Consider the following 18,535-nt stretch of genomic DNA (forward strand, 5'->3'; position numbering starts at 1 on the left):
CAATAGCCCCCATTGTTGACCTCGGGTAACTGAATTTATGGAAAGCAAATTCTTCCACAGGTAGAGATTCCTGTACTTCGGTTTAACCACCACTACCTAGCACTGACAGAGTAACTAAATGAAATCTCTTGTTATCTATCACTTTCCATCTGTGCTACAACAATCCCCCCCCCCCCTTTTTTTTTTCCCGAGACAGGGTTTCTTTGTGTAGTTTTGGTGCCTGTCCTGGATCTCACTCTGTGGACCAGGCTGGCCTGGAACTCAGCCTCCCAAGTGCGGGGATTAAAGGCATGGGGCACCACCTCCCAGCTGCTACAACAAATTCTTAAAGTAACAACAGTAACAAGAAAGTTGTAGCAATTTCACTTGTTACTATGTACCAATACCAGTGACTACAATGAGCAAATATGCTCCCTGTCCTGATAAAGTTTTCAGTACAGTCCAGAGAGTCACAAACCATCCTGGAGAGATGGCTAAGAGCACTTGCTGCTGGTGCAGAGGACACAGGCTTGATGCTCAGTATCACCTGCTGGCTTACAACAGTCTGTAATTCTGGTTCCATGGGATCACGTGCCCCTTTCTGGACTCCACAGGTATCATGCATACATGCAAAACACATACATTCTTTTCTAATAAAAGATGCATTTTCATTTTATGCCCTTGAGTATTTTGCCGGCATGTCTGCAAGGGCCCTGCATGTATGCCTGGTTCCCACATCCCAACCATGGGCTGTTGTGAGCTGCCACATTGGTGCTGGTAACTGAACCCAGGTCCTCTAGGAAAGTAGCAAGTGCTCTTAACCACTGAGCCCTCCTTCCAGCAAAAAATAAATACATCGTAAAAATATAGCCACAAACTCCTTTGAATCACATCCCCTTTTAGTTACCATTTACTTTTTAGTAACGAAACCAATTAATTCTTTAGTTCAGTCACTTAAGAACCGTGAAGTACTTCCATATGCTTACGCAGTGGATAGAGGTGAGTAAGACCGACATGGTCTCTAGTGGCCTGTCTTCCCCTCCTTTTTGAGACAGGATCTTACTATGTAACCTTAGCTGTTTTGAACTCATGACGTGAAGCAGACTGGCCCGGAACTCACAGAGATCCTTCCCCCTCTGCCACCTGAATGCTGGAATTACAGGCGTGCTCTACCAGCTCAGGCTTCCCTCTCACCTGCAGGACTCCAGGGCTCTGTTGCTATACATGAAAAGCATAGACCTAAAGCATCACTTCCCAAGATGTTTGGTGAATACTAACTAGTCCAATAACATGAGCCAAACGTCTATGGCCAAAGAAATTTGAGAAATAACGCAGTCATTAACTTTTGATTAATTTAAAATACATATCAAAATTCTCAGGGAAAACTGTAATAAAGACCCTCCATTTTATTTCCTCCTTTACTAAATTATTTTGAGGCAGAGTCTCATATAGCTCATGCTGGCCTCCACCTCCCAAGTACCAGTTTGGCAGGTTTGTGCCACTATTGCCTGCTAAGAGACTTCACTTTAACTGCAATCCAACTTATTTAGCCTTCGAGTCCCTTTACTGCAAGCAGCACAGAGGCCACTGTTGGAGATCACACTGGAGGCAGCTGCTATGGGACAAGGTTGCAGCAGAGTGAGTCAGTTCAAGCCCATAGGCAAAGCTTAGTCACAGGCTAGAGCAGAGTTCTATCTACTCCACTTGTTATCTGTACTACTTAACTCTCTTGATCTTAACACAGTCTTCATTAAGCTGGGCCATAGCGGCACACACATTTAATCCCAGCACTCAGGAGGCAGAGGCAGGTGGATCTCTGTGAGTTGGAGGACAGACAAGGCTACAGAAGTACTGCTGTAAGATCAGCACTAGCCTGGGTTACAATAAGAGTTTCATGTTAGCCTGGGGTACTGAGTAATAACTTATCTCAAAACCAAAACCAACCAAACAAAACCAAAACAAAAAAACCAGGGCTGGGGAGCAGCTCAGCTTGTACAAGCACTAGGAAGCACAAAGCCCTGGATTCCATCTCCAGCATTGTATAAACCGGGTGTAGTGGTGCGTACTGTAATCACAGCACCTAAGGGTAGAGGTAGGGGAGCCAAAGTCACCCTCTGCTATACAGTAAGCTCCAGGCCAGCCTACACTACTCCAGACACTGTCTAAACCAAACCAACCTACACTGAACTCCATCTTGTTTTGATTTATCTTAGCAGTGCGGAGAGCAGCTCAGAGCCTAGTCCCTGTCAAACAAATGCTCCACTACTCAAAGACACCCCAGCTTGCCTGATTTGCTTATGTATTTACAGGCAGGGTCTTGGGGTCCAGGCTGGTCCTGAACTCTCAGCAATCCTCCTGCTTCAGCCTCCCAAGTGCAGGGATAAAGTGTGAGCCACTACACTTGGCTCCACACTACATTTTCAATTATTTAAAACACGTACAAGGACAGCCAGGTGTGGTGATGCATGGCTTTAATCCCAGCACTCTGTAACTTCAAGGTCAGCCCGTCCTTCACAGTAAGTCCCAGGCTACCTAGCGCTTCACAGTAACGCCCCATCTCAAAACAACAGCAAATACATAAGGAGAGAATAAAATCACACTGACAAACCAAATAATTTCAGAGAGGTCTATGTGTCTTTCTGTGGGTGGTGGGGTGGAGTGGGTGCCAGTACTGAGGATCAAATCCAGGGTCTTGTGTACACTAAGCCAGCACTCAATTGTGTGGGTTGAGAAAGACTGTATGGAAATTAGTGAAGACTAGTCTAATTGTTTTCATGATTTCAGTTGGGACAAAAAGAGCTTTAGGGCTGGGAAAATAACTCAGTCAGCAATGTCCTTGCAATACAAGTTTAATCCCTAGACATATTAAAAAAAAAGCCATGCCCGGTGGTACATGCTTTGTAATCCCAAGACTGGGGTAGATCACTGGCCAAGCAAGTCCAGCCTGACTTCCAGGCAGATGACTGCTTAAAAAACAAAAACCAAAACCAAACCAAAAACAAAACAAAACAACAACAAAAAAAACAAAAAACAAAACAAAAAAAAACCAACCCAGAAACAAACAAACAAACAAACAAAGCAAAAGGAGGCCTGGCTTAGTGGCCCACGCCTTTAGTCCCAGCACTGGAGGCAGAGGATCTCTGAGTTCAGCCTGGTTTACAGAGTTCCAGGAGTGCCAGGGTTGCACAGAGAAACCAAAACCAAACCAAACAAGAACAAAAACTAGTTGGATGGCTCCTGAGTAATGACATTCAAAGCTGACCTCTGGCTCCTCCATGCATGTGTACACACACACACCCCACAACCAAACATATTTTATGTTGCACTTTTGCTCCTCTATATCCCCAGGTTTGGGTTCCTACAGAAAAGCAATTCTCGGGGCTGAGGAGATGCTCAGCATGAGGTAAAATGTTTCTTGCTCAAGCATGAGGACTTGGGGTTGGATCTTCAGCACCCACACCCACAGCCTGCTGTGGTGGTACACACGTGTAACCCCAGTGCTGTGAGGGGTGGAGAAGGAGGATCACTGGGGCTTGCTGCCTGCCAGCCTAGCTCCGGGTGGAGGAGGGAGAGACCGTATCTCAAGAGTAAGGTGAAGGGAGAGCAAAACACTCAGCAACCACCCGTTTTCTGTGCACTTGCTGCAGGAGCACACACCTGCACACCGACCACCACCACCACACACACAGGACACACGAGGAGCAATACAAGAGGGCACTGGAAGTTAAGTTTTAGCCTGCACATGCAAGGACACACGCACACACATACATGCACACTTCCCACCAGACCACCTTTACCTAAAGTAAAGAAATTCCGAAATGCAACAACATTTATGACATTTGAGCAGTACAAGCTTCAAGTTCTCAGTACTCTACTTGTAGACATTTCAACGAAAAAATATATTGTTTGCAATTTGGATAAGAGTGTGAGTGATGACGTGATAAACACTGTATTGTCAAATGGGGGGAAGGAGATGGTAATAGGGGGCATGACTGCTCAGAGACAGAGGGCATCTAGCTTACTAAACTAACAATCTGGTACTGAACTGAAGACTATCTTTCAGCGGCCTAAGGACTTCTCAGGAGTAAGGGGATGGCTCAGTGGATAAAGGCCCTTGCTAACAAGCCTGCTGACATGAGTTTGCTCCCTGGAACCTCCAAGGGAAGGACAGAGCTGACACCCACAACTGTCCTCTGACCTTCCTTATACATGTACTCTTGTCCTCCTGCGCCCTGCGCAAGAAGCAAAAACTAAAGAGCAGAGTTGAAAACCATAAAGAGGACGTGAAAAACACACACAGGTAAGATTCAAAAGCCATAGGGCTCAGTGATACATCCGTCTATACTGTTGATCTCAATCTAACTGTAGATTACAGTTTTATGTATTTGTGAGTGCATCGTATGTGTACACACTTGTGCTGCCATGGCCTTTTCGTGGAATTGCTCTCTTTCTTCCACGATTTAAGTCCTAGGGATGAACTAAGGCCATCCATCAGGTTAAGCAGTGAGCGATGGCTCCACATTACAGTTTGAAGTGGTGCTTACATAAAGACTACAAGAGAAAGCTATACCAAGATATGACATATGAGTGCTAATGGTGCGTGTAATTAATTACTCCCCCCACCCTCTGGCAGCTGAACCTAAGACTCATGTATGCTAAGCATGTATTCTACAACTGAGCTATACACCCATCCCTAGAAATGACACTTCTTGATTTTTATTTCTACATACCATCTTAGCCAAAAGGCCAAGAAGTGATATTGATTCCCATTTCTAATATTACTAACATTCAGCAATGCTGATAATATTGTGTATGTAATTAAAAAGTGATTCAAATGAGCTTACTGTGTGGTGTGCCAGCCCAATCACAACAGGAGGCTCGTGAACTGGGGCGGTGCTGCCAGCACAGACCGACCAAACCATACAACTGCCACACTTTAATTCTACAGGTCTGGGAAGAACCTGTCTAAGGAAAAAAAAGGGGGGGCGGAGCTGGAGAGATGGCTCAGTGGTTAAGAGCACTGGCTGCTCTTCCAGAGGACGTGGGTTCAATTCCCAGCAACTACATGATGGCTCACAACCATCAACAATGAGATCTGGTGCCCTCTTCTGGTGTGTGTATACATAATAAATAAATAAATCTTAAAGAAAAAAGAAAGAGAAGGGAAGGAATTAAATAACTTAAAAAATAATAACAGATTTTTAAAATTTCTATAGAATTTATTTCTAGTTTGCAAGGCATGAGTCTAAAATCCTGGTACTTCTTACCAAACACACTGTTAATCTTTGCAGGATCCATTCTTTCAGAATTTGAAACCTTATTTTAAAAGTTAGTATGAGAGATGGAGATGGCTCAGGGGTTAAGAGCACTGGCTGCTCTTCCAGGGGACTCAAGTCTGATTCTGAGCACCCACATGGTGGTGTAGACAGTTTCTAACTCCATTTTCAGGGGATCTGATGCCCTCTTCTGGTTTTTGCAGGTACTGCACACAGTGCACAGACACATACAGGCAAAACACAACACACCTATGGAACATTTCTTCTACGCTGATAAGCAAGTATGAGGTCTGCTCAAAAACATGGCTACAATGCAGCAGCTCAAACTCCCAGCTGTCTTCAGCCTGAGGACTGATGGCAGGAGCAGAAGAATAAGGAAATATTGGAAATTTGGACAGTTTTGTTGACTTTCATTTTACTTAAAGTTGTTTCAGAGTAACTACATCCTCATTTAAATAAAGTACAAACCACAATCCAAAGGAAACTACTTTAGGTTAGTCATATCTATTATATATTAGTTTCCTACTGTTGCAGAATATTCCTGTACATTGTGTGAAAATGTATTGCTGTGATTGGTGTAATAAAAAGCTTAACAGCCAATAGCTAGGCAGGAGGTATAGGCGGGACTTCAGTGCAGAGAGAGAACTCTGGGAAGAAGAAAGGCAGAGTTGCCAGCCAGACGAAGAGGAAGCAGGATGGGTAGTACAAAGTAAAGGTAACTGAGCCACGTAAAAGAATGTAGATGAAAAGATATGGGTTAATTTAGGTTATAAGAACTAGTCAAGAACAAGCCTATGCTAAGGCTGAGCTTTCATAATTAGTAAGTCTCCATGTCATTATTTGGGAGCTGGCCTTACAAATTACCACAAATGCAGTAAAACAAAACAACAGAAAACAAACATCTGTAGTTCAGAAAGTAAGAAAGCAGAATTGGGGCAGGGCTGCACTCTTACAGGGTCCAGACAGTCCTTACCCTTACCTTACCTTCTCCAGTGCCTACAGGCTGCCTGGCTCATGGATCTCTCCTGTTTTTGAAATCTGCAACTTCTGGTTTGGAGATTTTGCTCACATTACATCATTGTGATTTGGAGTTTTCTGTGTCTTTGATGAGCAACCATAATTCTATTTGTATCCTTTTATTTCACATAATCTAGCAGATTCATATAGATGTATCAGATGTGGACAAGTGGGAAAATTAATCTATTGTTCCTATCTTTGTTGGCTAGCCTGGAAATCACAGAGATCTGTCTGCCTCTGCTTTCCAAGTCTGGGATTAAAGGCACGTGCCCCCATGCCTGGCTCACTCACATGTTAAAAAGCAAACAACAACAACCACCCTTTTATTTTTAATGTGCATGCGGGTTCTTGAGTGGAGGTCAGAGGACAACTCTGTGCAAACAGTTCTTTCTCCCATTCCACAGATTCTGGGATGGAACTAAGGCCTGCCTTTCATAGCATGTGGCCTCACTCACTGAGCCATCTCATCCCAGTCACTCCTGTCTCTGTTGTTCAGTAACTGAAGGTTATTCAATGAGGTGCTTCCCTGCCACCCCCCAACCCCCCAACAGGGTTTCTCGTGTAGTCCTGGCTGTCCTGGAACTCAGAGATCCACCTGTCTCTGCCTCCTGAGTGCAGGGATTAAAGCCACGCACCATGACTGCCCAGTCAATGAGGTGCTTTTTATTGAACACTCAATAACCTTTAGTTTCTGGTAGGTTCTCAGGAACACAAAAGCAAACAGTGTTATTTTATTTGCCTCTACTTAGCTGACAATCCATACATAAATTGTGTACTTACTGAAAGCTACTGGAATCCAGAGACCATAAATAACATTTTATACACTGATGACCGAATTAAATGTGGTGTTTTGGTTTGGAGTAGCTTAGTGGTTTCATGTTTACTTAGCAATTCTAAGACCTTGGATTTCATTTCTAGCAACATCAAAACAAAAAACCCAAAGCAAAACAAGCCACCTGCCCCTCCCTACAAAAAATACTAAGGTGGACGCATCACAACATCAACTTTGAGGTATAAAAAGATGACTATTATTGTGAGGTATTTCATTACACTGTGTAAAGATGTGTCACTGTGATTGGTTTAATAAAAAGCTAAGTGTCCAATAGCTAGACCGGGAGAATAGGTGGGACTTCCAGGCAAAGAGAGGAACTGGGTATGAATCTAGGCACACAGAGGAGATGCCAGGAGACAGATAACAAGTCAGAGGTACAGAATGAAAGGAAGGTAAAAAGCCACGTGGTAGAATGTAGATTTTAAAATATGGGTTAATTTAAGTTATAAGAGCCACAGGGACAAGCCTAAGCTATAGGCTGAGCTTTCATAATTAATAAGAAGTCTCCGTGTCATTATTTGGGAGCTGGCTGGCAGGACAGAGAAAGACTTGTTACAGGCTACAATGGGATTGAAGTACATCAGCAAGTATACATTTTTCTATATTTGCAATAGAAATGAACACTTAGACTTTCAAACTTATGCAGCTGATAAGAAATTTTACTACGGGGGCTGGAGCAGTGGCTCAGCACTTAAGAACACCAGCTGCTTTCCCAGAGGAACCAGGTTCAATCCTTGCACCCACACAGTGGCTCACAATCTCTTTCAATCCAACACCCTCTTCTAGACACACACACACACACACACACACAAAATGCACAGGCATACATGCAGGCAAAACACCCATACACACAAAATAATAAAACAATAAAAGAAATTTTACTATGATGGCAGTGTGGTATAGAGAAAAGTTAGATTTTTAAGATATAGGCAACTACAGCCTAAAGATGAGGCTTCTTCACTGGAAAAAAATGAAGATTCTCTCGAAGTGCTGTTGTAAGGATTAAACAGGAACACATGTTCTTCTATACGGTATTCAATCTGTGCTTTTCAATCCTGCACTTTCTTTCACTCCTTTCCTCCATCCTTTGCTGCTGTTCTGAGACGGCCTCATATAAGCCAGGCTGGCCAAGACCTTGCTGTATAGCTGTGGATGACCTTGAGGTTCTGCTGTGGGATGTTCTGTATGGCAAATGTGTTGCTCTGATTGGTTAGTAAATAAAACACTGATTGGCCAGTAGTCAGGCCCGAGGAAGTATAGGCAGGACAAGGAGGAGAATAAAGCTGGGAAGTGGAAGGCTGAGTCAGAGACACTGCCAGCTGCCACGATGACAAACAGCATGTGAAGATGCCAGTAAGCCACGAGCCAAGTGGCAAGGTATAGATTTATAGAAATGGATTAATTTAAGCTGTAAGAACAGTTAGCAAGAAGCCTGGTACGGCCATACAGTTTGTAAGCAATATAAGTCTCTGTGTTTACTTGGTCGGGTCTGAGCGGCTGTGGGACTGGCAGATGAGAGAGATTTGTCCTGACTGTGGGCCAGGCAAGAAAACTCTAGCTACAAGGTTCTGATCCTCCTGCCTCCACTTCCAAGTGTTGAGATTATCGCTTTTCACTTGGCTAGTTCTATTATTTAAGTCTCCGACACTGATTTTAATATTTCCAATTACTTTGAAACAGACTATGAAAACCTGTGAAGAAGTCAGACAGTCTGCAGGCACGAAAGCACACACCCATACGAAGTTGCACACATGAAGCTATTAAAGAGAGATGAGCTGACCCATACAGGTAACAGGGGAATGTTAGGTCATCTCAAAGCCAGGCGTGGGCTCATGCCTGTAATCCAACCACCAGGGTGTCTAACATAGAGTCGACTGACAGAGTCCCAGGCAAGCCTAGGCTAAAGAGACTATCTCAAAAAACACTCAAAAGACATTCTAATGCCCATCCCAAAAAAGACCGTTTGAATTTTAATTGAACGGGTCTTGGAGATGAACGGAAAATAGTTAATATTAAAAACTTTCCCCAAATCACAAAAGTAAGAATAATTCCCAGATAAGAAGGGAAACTGAAGGACCTCATTCCTCTAAAATTTTGCTTACTTTTTGTATAGTACTTAAAATTGGTAGACCAAACGTTGGGGTTTTAACATCCCATAGTTCTAAATGTCAACGCAGTTTTGAGAAACACATATTAGCAGCCAAGGAATGCCATAGGTCTTGTTTAACCAACAGTTTGGATAACAGAACACAAACTACCAATTACACCTACAAGTCTTATCAACATCAACGGCACTGTAAATGATAAAAATAATATTCTGCATTTTCCCCGTGCCTCGGAGCTAATTCTACTTTACATACATTATCTCATTATTTCATACTCCAACCCTGGAGGCATATTTTGGGGTTAGCTAATTTTTACGCCCAGTATCTCATGAGTAACTTAGAAAAATAACTCGAAGGCCACAAAAGATCAACCCCAGAAACAAATTCGAAGCGCATGGTTTCTTTAGTCTCTAACACAGCATTTCTCAACCGAGGATCGCGATCCCTTTGGGAGCCGAACGACCCTTTCACAGGGGTCGCATATGAGATATTCTACGCATCAGATACGTACGTTTCTGTTCACAACAAAGTTAGGAAGTAGCAACGAAAAGAACGTTATATATAACTAGTGGTCACCACAACACGAAGAACTACATTAAAGGGTCGCGGCATTAGAAAGATTGAGAACCCATGAGGTTGCCAGTTGAAAACCGAGTATGCACAATCTTTGCGAAGTGCGCAAGGAGCACACAAACACCGCAGAGGATAGGTACCCGTTCGAACTCTTAACTGCGGTCCCAGGTCCGCAGGAGCCCCGGGTCTAGAGGATGCCCCCTCTCGGAGGGTCGCCGACTCCGCTGGCCTCACTCCCTACCTCGGGGCAGTTCGGATACACGCTCCTTTCCCTCCAACATCTCATGCCCAGTGCGGCTCAGTCCCCCGCTCACCATGAGTTCACCACCAGTACTCCCGACAGCGGTGCCGGGCACACGCCACCAGCAGCTGGATCCGAGGTACCCGTCCAGCGACTGCGAAGCAAACTCCGGTCGTGTGGCAGGAAGCTACCCAACGCGCAGTCGCCGCGGCTCCAACCACAGCCCAGCGGAGGGGCACCGCGCCGCCCGCCCTGCGGCCGGAAGCGGGCAGCAAGCCCCGGCGCCGCGGCCGCCGGTCCCAGGAGGTCGGTGCCCAGGTCTCTCCGCTCGCTACGCAGGCGACCGCTGCCGCCGTGGCAAGCCGCGCCCGCCGCGGCCAGTCCTCTTCTCCCCTGCCCCGGCAGCCGCGCGCAATGGAACGTCCCGCGGGGGGGATTGTGGGAGGCGCACGCTCGAGGGGTGGGGGCGAAGGCGGCGGCGGCCGTGGCTGCCGTTGGTAGCCGTGGGGGCGGGGAAGGGAGGGAGGCGAGCCGAGGAGGAGGAGGTGGAGGAGGTGGAGGAGGAGGTGGAGGAGGTGGAGGAGGAGGAGGAGGTGGCGGAGGAGGAGGAGGAGGAGGAGGAGGCTCGGGCTCGCGCCGCGGAAGGTACGCGTGAGGGGCGAGAGGGAGTCGGGAGCGCGCCAGCGGGCGCCCCGGAGCGAGCGCGTCGCTGTTGCCGGCTCGGGGCGGCGGGAGGCGGTGGTTGGAGGGCCCAGCTCGCGACCAGTCCAGACGCTCGGCAGCGTGCGGGCGGGCGGGCGGGCGGGCGGGCGTGCGCGCTGCGCGTCCGGAGTCGGGTGAGGGGGGGACGGCGGGGAGAGCGCGCGGAGGGAGGAGTGGGAGGCGGGGAGGGGGGGGCACAAGGCGCCCTTCGCTCGCTCGCTCGCTCCCTCCCTCCCTCCCCAGAGCCGCCGCCGCCGCCGCCGCCGCCGCCGCCGCTGCTGCTGCCGCTCCCGCCGCCATTTTGGGTTCGCTTTGCGGAGGGGGAGACGATCCCGGTCTCGGGGGCCGGACCCGCCTTCCCTCGGTTTCCCCTCTCCGACCTACGCCTTGGGCTTCTCCTCTCGCGTTGCCGCCGGTCCGCTTACCCGCCGGCCGCCTCCTGACAGGCGGGAGGGTTACGGTGTGGACCCGGAGGAGCCGAGGCGCCAGGCGGCCACCCCCTCTTCCCACTTGCCTGCGCTCGGCGCTCTCGGCCTCGCACGGTGAGTAGTGCGCTGTGAGCAGGCCTTGGAAGGCCCGAGTACTCTCTCCTGGGCTCCCCGTGATCCACTGACACCTCCCGGACCGGGACCTCCGGGGGAGCGGGGTGAAGGATGGGGGAGGGGAGGGGAGGAGGGAAAGGGATCCGGAGCTTACCGGGAAGTCCCTCTAGGCGGGGTGACGGGGTGTCCCTGACCGGCGGGCTCTGGGCTTGGGGGAGGGGGACGGGAAAGTAAGCGAGTGGAGGCGGAGTCGGCGGCGCCCCTGACAGGTTAGTTGGTGTAGTAGGCCTGGTTGGAGCATCTCCCAAGATCCAGTTGATGTCTGTTTAAGTAAGGGACGGAAGTGGCAAGGGAGAGGATCTTCGGAGGGTAGTGTACCTGTGTGACATAACATAGTGATCTGAGTGCTAATAAGTTTAATAAATGTCACTGGTTAGTTTGTACTTGGGAAAGAAGTGTTTTGGGTCTTGAAGACCAGATGGTCTGTTGGTTTCTAGCTGCTGTGTTTGTGTGTGTGTGTGTGTGTGTGTGTGTGTGTGTGTGTGCAAAGATGGAGTTGGCCTGCTTTGGTGGAAGTGTAATGGAGTTCCTTTCATAAGTTAGCTTATTTTGAAACAAGTGTTGGGACGTGTCCTTCAGGTCGGTAAGTGTACATGCATTTTAGCATACTAGATTATACAGCATGCATGCTAGGTTCAGGGAGGGAAGAAACTTGACATAGTTTGTGCCTTTGAATAGAGTCAGATGTATAAATAGGAAAGCCCAGAACATCATCCTCAGAGTGATCAAGCTGAGAATAAGGCCATGTGGATTTATAGTGGTGCTTATGTTAACATAAGGTTTTTATATTCAGAATGCTTTCAGTTTCTCTGTAATCCTAGAACTCTGAAAATGATAGGAAAATAGGAAATTGAGGCATGAAGAGGTACTTTTCCAAGGTCACATGTTAAATTAGTGACAAAGTTGGGACTACAAGCTATTTTGATTACTAACTTAGTAATGTATTGTCCATATCATAGTGCCTCAGGAGGTTGTCATTGGCAAATACGAGTGTATTTGCAAAGGAAGCATGTGGTTGAATTATGCTTGTGAGAGCCTGAAGTGTCAAACATATATGGAATATACACTGTCCTTGCCTGTCTGACCTATATGAGATAGGTATTTTAACTGTTTTGTGTTTACAGAGCAAGCAGAGCATTTCTGACAGTTTAGTATGTATGATTGATAACTGAAATGCTTCCACAGCCTAATTTGTATCGATGTAACTGTTGTTTGTTGCTGGTTGGTTTTTTTTTGGGGGGGTGGGGTGGGATGTTGCATCTGGGTGATTAAACTCAAGGCATTAAACTTACTTGCAAGCATTCTGCTACCAAGCCGCACTCCCGTCTGGGCAACTTAGCTTTATATCTACAAGAGAAAGGATCTTCTTTGACTCATTCAACAACAACAAAAAATATGATTGGATACTTAATAATTGATCCCTGTCTTGGGGTGAGAATAATCACTGTTGATTAGCTTGTTGAAGTCTCGGGTGCATGTGAGGGGAGTTGTCAACATATTGAGAGAACAAATAAATCATTGTGGAATTGAAAGCACAAAATCAGTCTGAGTGTGGTGGCTCACACTTGTAATCCCAGCATTCTTGAAGCTGAGGCAGGAGGATCATGAGTTCAAGCCCAGCCTATACTTCATAGTAAGTTTAAAGTCAGCCTGGGTTACGCGAGGCCTTATCTTAGAAAACAAAACAAGGAGGTGAAGATATGGCTCAGCAGTTGAGCATATACTGTTCTTCCAGAGGACCCAAGCTCCAGTTCCCAGCACCCACTTCAGCTGACTCATAACCGCCTATAACTCCAGCTCCAGGACATTGGCACCCTCTTCTGGCCTCTGCTTCTATCCCTGCATGTGCGCGCGCGCACACACACACACACACACACACACACACACACACACACACACGTCTTGTAAAAAATTTAAACCAGCAGGATGATGTGTTGTAATAGAGTTTACCATCTTTAACATTTTCCTTTTGCTGTCTTTGAAACGGGATCTCAATGTATAGCCCAAACCGGCCCAGAACTCATTATGTGGCCCAGGCTGACCTCCAATTTGAGGATTGTAATCTTCCTGCCACAGCCTTCTGGGATTACAGGCATGAGCCAACTTGCCTGGCTTCTTTGGCAGTTTCTTTTGGCATTTATGAGTAAACTTTTTTTGGATCTGTGAATTATTGATATGTGCCTTTGGATATTGGAACTTCTTGGCTGGACTGTAGGAATTCTTCGAAAGGCTAATTTTGTAGCAAGGATCCCCTCTATGAATATGAGGAAAGAATCTTTGAACTAATTCAACTCTTATTATTAGGATGTTTCTTAGTCTAAATTAGTGGTGTTTAGATTGTTTTATATATATATATTAAATTTATCCTGAGACTCTGAAGAAATAGAAAACCTTTCATTAAAAAATGAGGATCAGTACAATCACATGAACTTTGTGTATTCTTTCATGTTGTTTTTCTGAGTCAGAATCTTACTGTGTAGCCCTAGCTATCCTGGAACTGGATGTGTAGACCAGGCTGGCCTCAAACTCTCAAAGATCTACCTGTCTCTGCTTCCTGAGTGCTGGGATTAAAGGCCTGGGCCACTACACCTTGCTAGTATGTATATACTTTCGGGAACTTAAGTTGTAATGAGATAGAACCAATGTTGATTAGGTCTTGTTTGAGATACCCACTTTCTCCGTTCATTTGTAGAGATGGCAGTGTTAAGTTTGAAGGCGAAGGTTGTGATAGTACTTGAATGTGTCACCAGGAGAACTTTAGGATCAGGGTTTTGTTTTTGTTTTTGTTTTTGGTTTTTCAAGACAGGGTTTCTCTGTGTAGCTTTGCGCCTTTCCTGGATCTCGCTCTGTAGACCAGGCTGGCCTTGAACTCACAGAGATCTGCCTGGCTCTGCCTCCCGAGTGCTGGGATTAAAGGCGTGCGCCACCACTGCCGCTCGGCTAGGATCAGGGTTTTAAATTTGCCTTCAAGACAGGCATGGTGACTCATCAGAGCATTTAGAAAAGCATAGGCAGGAAGATTATTATGAATTCAAGGCCAGCCTGGCCTGCATAGTGAGTTCTAGGCCAGCTTGGGCTGTAGAGTGAGATGTTCTCAAAAAACCAAAAAGGAAAAAGAGAACGTATCTTCTCGTACTGTATTTCTGTAGTTGGTAAACCACTGTGAGTTATGTTTAATTAGGATATGTAATGTAGCACCAGCATCTTTGGCTTGTTTTGCAACATCTTTACATGCTTGTTCTTGAGAAATAGTGTCTTTTTTTTTTTCCCAGTTGTATGTTGAGACAGATGATTCGAAGTTATTTTCCCCCCATTCTTTATTTTTGTTTAGTTTTGTTACTTCTGTTGTTTAGTTTGCTTGTTTCATTATTCCTACATGGAGAACACTTAATATGAATAATATGTAGTCTCTGTTGTTCTAGAGATTTTAATCCAGTTGAATTTAGAATTTGCATATTGTTCAGGACTCTCCGGACTAGGAGGAGGAATTTCGATTTTGCAACTTAATTGCAAAGGGTTTTTGATAGTATTTATTATTTTAATTAAAAATTTATTTTATGTGTAGGAGGGTGTGCCTGCCATGGTACGTACGCATGTGGAAGTCAGAGCACAACTCTGGAGTTTGCCGCCTCCCTCCATCTTTGAGTAGTTTGGGATCAGATTCAGGTCTGCAGGCTTTTGAAGCAAGTGCATTGACTGAGTTATGTTGCTGCCCTGTTTACTCTTAGGAAGCTATAAAATGCATATATTGTATGTAAGGTTATATATTTAAAAATGTTTTCAGAGGCTGAGGAAATAGGGCACTTGCCAGTCTTTCAGAAGACCAGGTTTGGTTCTCAGTACTTGAATGACAGTTCACAACTGCCCTTAACTGTAGTTCCAAAGAATTCAACTCTTCCTTCTGGCCTCTGCAAGCTCTTGGATGAATGTGGTGCACGTAAACTCATTTAGGTACACACACATGCATATAAAAGTAATAAATGTTTTTTGTTTTTGTTTTCTAAGTGCCTTCATGCTGGGTGTGGTGGAACATGCCTTTAATCCCAGTATTTGGGAGGCAGAGGCAGATGAATCTTTGAGTTGAAAGCCAGCTTTGTCTACAGAGTGTAGTGAGACTGTGTCTTAAAAAAACCCCAACAAAACAAAATGCATGCTTCTGATGTAAGGAAGCAAACATTGGATGAATTTCTTCCTTTGTTTTGGGATATGTTTCTGTAGTATGTTGTTACCAGGCCTAGCTTGCTTTGTTTTTTGATCCCAGGGTGGCACTACTATGTTTACCTGTAGGGAATTTCTGTGAAAAGGTCTTGATACCATTTTGGGTTGTATATAAATGCAAAAACCCTTTTGGATGTCAAATTCAGAAATCATTTGATGGCTACCAGTGAATCTACTATTAGAAATTAAAAATATAATTATTGTATTTTTAAAAAAGGATTAAGAAAGACAGTTAACTTATTTTGGAGAAGGTATTTTAACAGGATAGACTGTAGGATCTTAGTAAAAATGTTTTGTTGTTTTTTTAGATTTATTTTATTTTATGTATATGAGTATTTTGCTTGTATATATGCATGTATACCATGTGTGTTCCTGGCATCCATGGAGGTGAGAAGAGAGCCTTGGATCTGGAGTTACTATGTGGCTGCTGAGAATGGAACCAGAGTCCTGCCCCGGCCCCCCCCCCCCCCCCCCCCCCCCCCCCCCCCCCCCCGCGCAAGCAGCAAATGCTTTTACAAGTGTTCCCTGTATTGGAATGGACTTTGTAAAGCAATGTGACAAGAAAAGCTATGTATTTGTGAAAAGCTTAATATTTTCTCCAATGCTTAATGGGTTATGTCCATAGTGTTATTTCATTCATTGTATATGGTGTGTGTGTGTGTTTATATGTGTTTTGTCCCTTGTGTATTTCAGATACTTCAAAGTTAATATTTTTGTGGGGGGAGGGCAGTATTGTGGAATTGACTGTGTAGCTCAGATTAGCTTTAAATTTATGTAAGTCATATTGCCTCTGCCTCCCAGGGCCTGGAATTAAGAGACCTGAGCCACCATGAGCTACATAGAAGGATCACTTAAGCTTACCATGAGTTTGAGGTCAACTTAGGTAACATGGAGATTTTTGTCTCAAAAACAAAACAAAACAAATACTTAAAATCACAAAAAGCGGTCCAGGTTCTTAAGGTGCAGTAATGGAAAAGGAGCCAGACAATCTGTTTAAAGGCCTGCTGGACTCCATAGCAAGACCCTGTTTCAAACAAAGCACAACAGAACAGCAGTGGGAAAGGATCGTGTCCTGTTTTTTACATTGGGTCCTAACACATGGCAGAACTTCCAAGTATCTTGCAGGGTACTGGCTTCACAGTGTCAGCAGTTCATTAGCTTTATCCTAAGGTTCCTCATGTGCTTTGCTAATAAAGAGTTCGTTGCCTCCATTTCTGCCCATGTGTTTGTGCATAGCAGAGAGGTCCGACTGTGTGGATAGTTGGCATTTTCCAAAAAATGACTCAATATTGCTATTCGTTGATGTGAGTATTTTAAGGATTTGTTTTTGTTTTTGGCTTTTTTGAGACAGAATTTCTCTCTGTAGTTTTGGTGCCTGTCCTGGATCTCGCTTTGTAGACCAGGCTAGCCTCAAACTCAGAGATCCTCCTGGCTCTGCCTCCGGAGTGCTGAAATTAAAGGCGTGCGCCACTGCCGCCTGGTAGGAATTATTATTTTTAAGATACTTATTTTTGTTGGTGTGTGTGTGTGTGTGTGTGTGTGTGTGTGAGAGAGAGAGAGAGAGAGAGAGAGAGAGAGAGAGAGAGAGAGAGAGAGAGATAGATATGCACCTTCAGAGGCCAGAAGAAGGTGAAGAGGGTATCAGACCCCCCTGAGTTGGAGTTACAAATAGATGTATGTAAACAACCCAACTGGTTGTTTAGGTACTGGCAACTGAACTCTGGTCCTCTACAAAAGCAGCAAGTGCTCTTAACTGCTGAGCGTTCTCTCCAGCCTCAGTCTCAGTATTTTAAAGGTACTAAAGAGCCTTAATGTAATCTTCTGTAAGGTCTCCAGTGTCAGACTTCCAGAAGAATAGGATACTTTAAACCTTGTTGCCACAGAAAAGGGAAATGCTCATCGCAGTAGTTATTATTTTGTTTTGACTTATGCTGTTGGTTCTTATGATTTTTCTCAAGGTAGCTGTTACTCGTTTATGTTTCTTTGTGTGGACACATGCATATGCACGCATGTATCTGTGTGTTCTGGTTTGTGGAAACCAAAGGACAACTTTTGGAAGTGTCATTCCTTCTCAGTTGCTATCTGTCTTGTCTTTCAAAGAGGGTCTCACTGGCCTGGCACTCAACTGGTAGGCTAGGCTGACTGGCTAGCTTGGTAGCTCCAGGGACCTACCCAGCTGTTGCCATATCCCTGTCACTGAGGTCAGGAGCAGACAGCACACCGGGCAGTTTTGACATTGGTACTGGGGATCAGACACAGGGTTTCCTGCTTATAAGGTAAGCACGTTATCAGCTGAGCTCCTTCCCACTCCTGTTTCTCTCCTTGCATGACGATATTAACCTCTCTACCTATTTGTCATCTTAATAATTACCAATCTTATACTCCATGTTTTAGATTTGTTTATTTTGTAGATAGGGACTCATGTAACTGGGGTTGGCCAGAAACCTAGAACTCCTGGTCTTCCTGGCTCTACCTTCCAAGTGCTGGGATTATAGCCATGTGCCACTATGTCTGCCTCAGAAATCCTTTTTCCTTCCTTCCTTCCTTCCTTCCTTCCTTCCTTCCTTCCTTTCTTTTTTTGTTATTGTGTTTCAAGACAGGGTTTCTTTGTGTAATAGCCTTGGCTGTCCCAGAACTTACTCTGTAGACCACCAGGCTGGCCTTGAACTCTCAAGAGTCACCTGCCTCTGTTGGGATTTAAGGCATGAGCTGCCACACCCAGCATGTTTTTTAATTTTAAAGAAAAGTTTTATTTTACGGGTATGGACATTTTACCTGTGTGTTGTATGTCTTTTGTCTATTGGGTGCCTACATAAGCCAGAAGTGGGTGTCCGATGCCCTGGAACTGGTATTAGAGATGATTATGAGCTACCTCATGAGTACTGGGGAACTGAAGTCCTCGGGAAGAGCAACCAGTGCTCCTAACTACAGCCATCTCTCCTGCCCATACTCTTTCATTCTTAAATTGAAAATTGTTTTCCATAGATAGG

At 45.2% G+C, this 18,535-nt stretch overlaps 2 protein-coding genes across 2 annotated transcripts in view; one reads left to right on the forward strand and one right to left on the reverse strand.

The window, feature by feature from the left end:
- Dap3 (death associated protein 3) overlaps window positions 1–11,374 on the reverse strand; it is a 30,238-nt gene extending 18,864 nt beyond the window's left edge. The window contains exon 1 of the mRNA XM_059265645.1: window positions 11,240–11,374. The gene's annotated coding sequence lies outside the window, so the exon portion shown is untranslated. The remainder of the gene's footprint in view (window positions 1–11,239) is intronic.
- Ash1l (ASH1 like histone lysine methyltransferase) overlaps window positions 11,046–18,535 on the forward strand; it is a 160,233-nt gene continuing 152,743 nt past the window's right edge. Inside the window, exon 1 of the mRNA XM_059265644.1 lies at window positions 11,046–11,267. The gene's annotated coding sequence lies outside the window, so the exon portion shown is untranslated. The remainder of the gene's footprint in view (window positions 11,268–18,535) is intronic.

The sequence above is a fragment of the Peromyscus eremicus genome, chromosome 6 (genome assembly GCF_949786415.1).
Source record: "Peromyscus eremicus chromosome 6, PerEre_H2_v1, whole genome shotgun sequence".
NCBI classification, from domain to species: Eukaryota; Metazoa; Chordata; class Mammalia; order Rodentia; family Cricetidae; genus Peromyscus; species Peromyscus eremicus.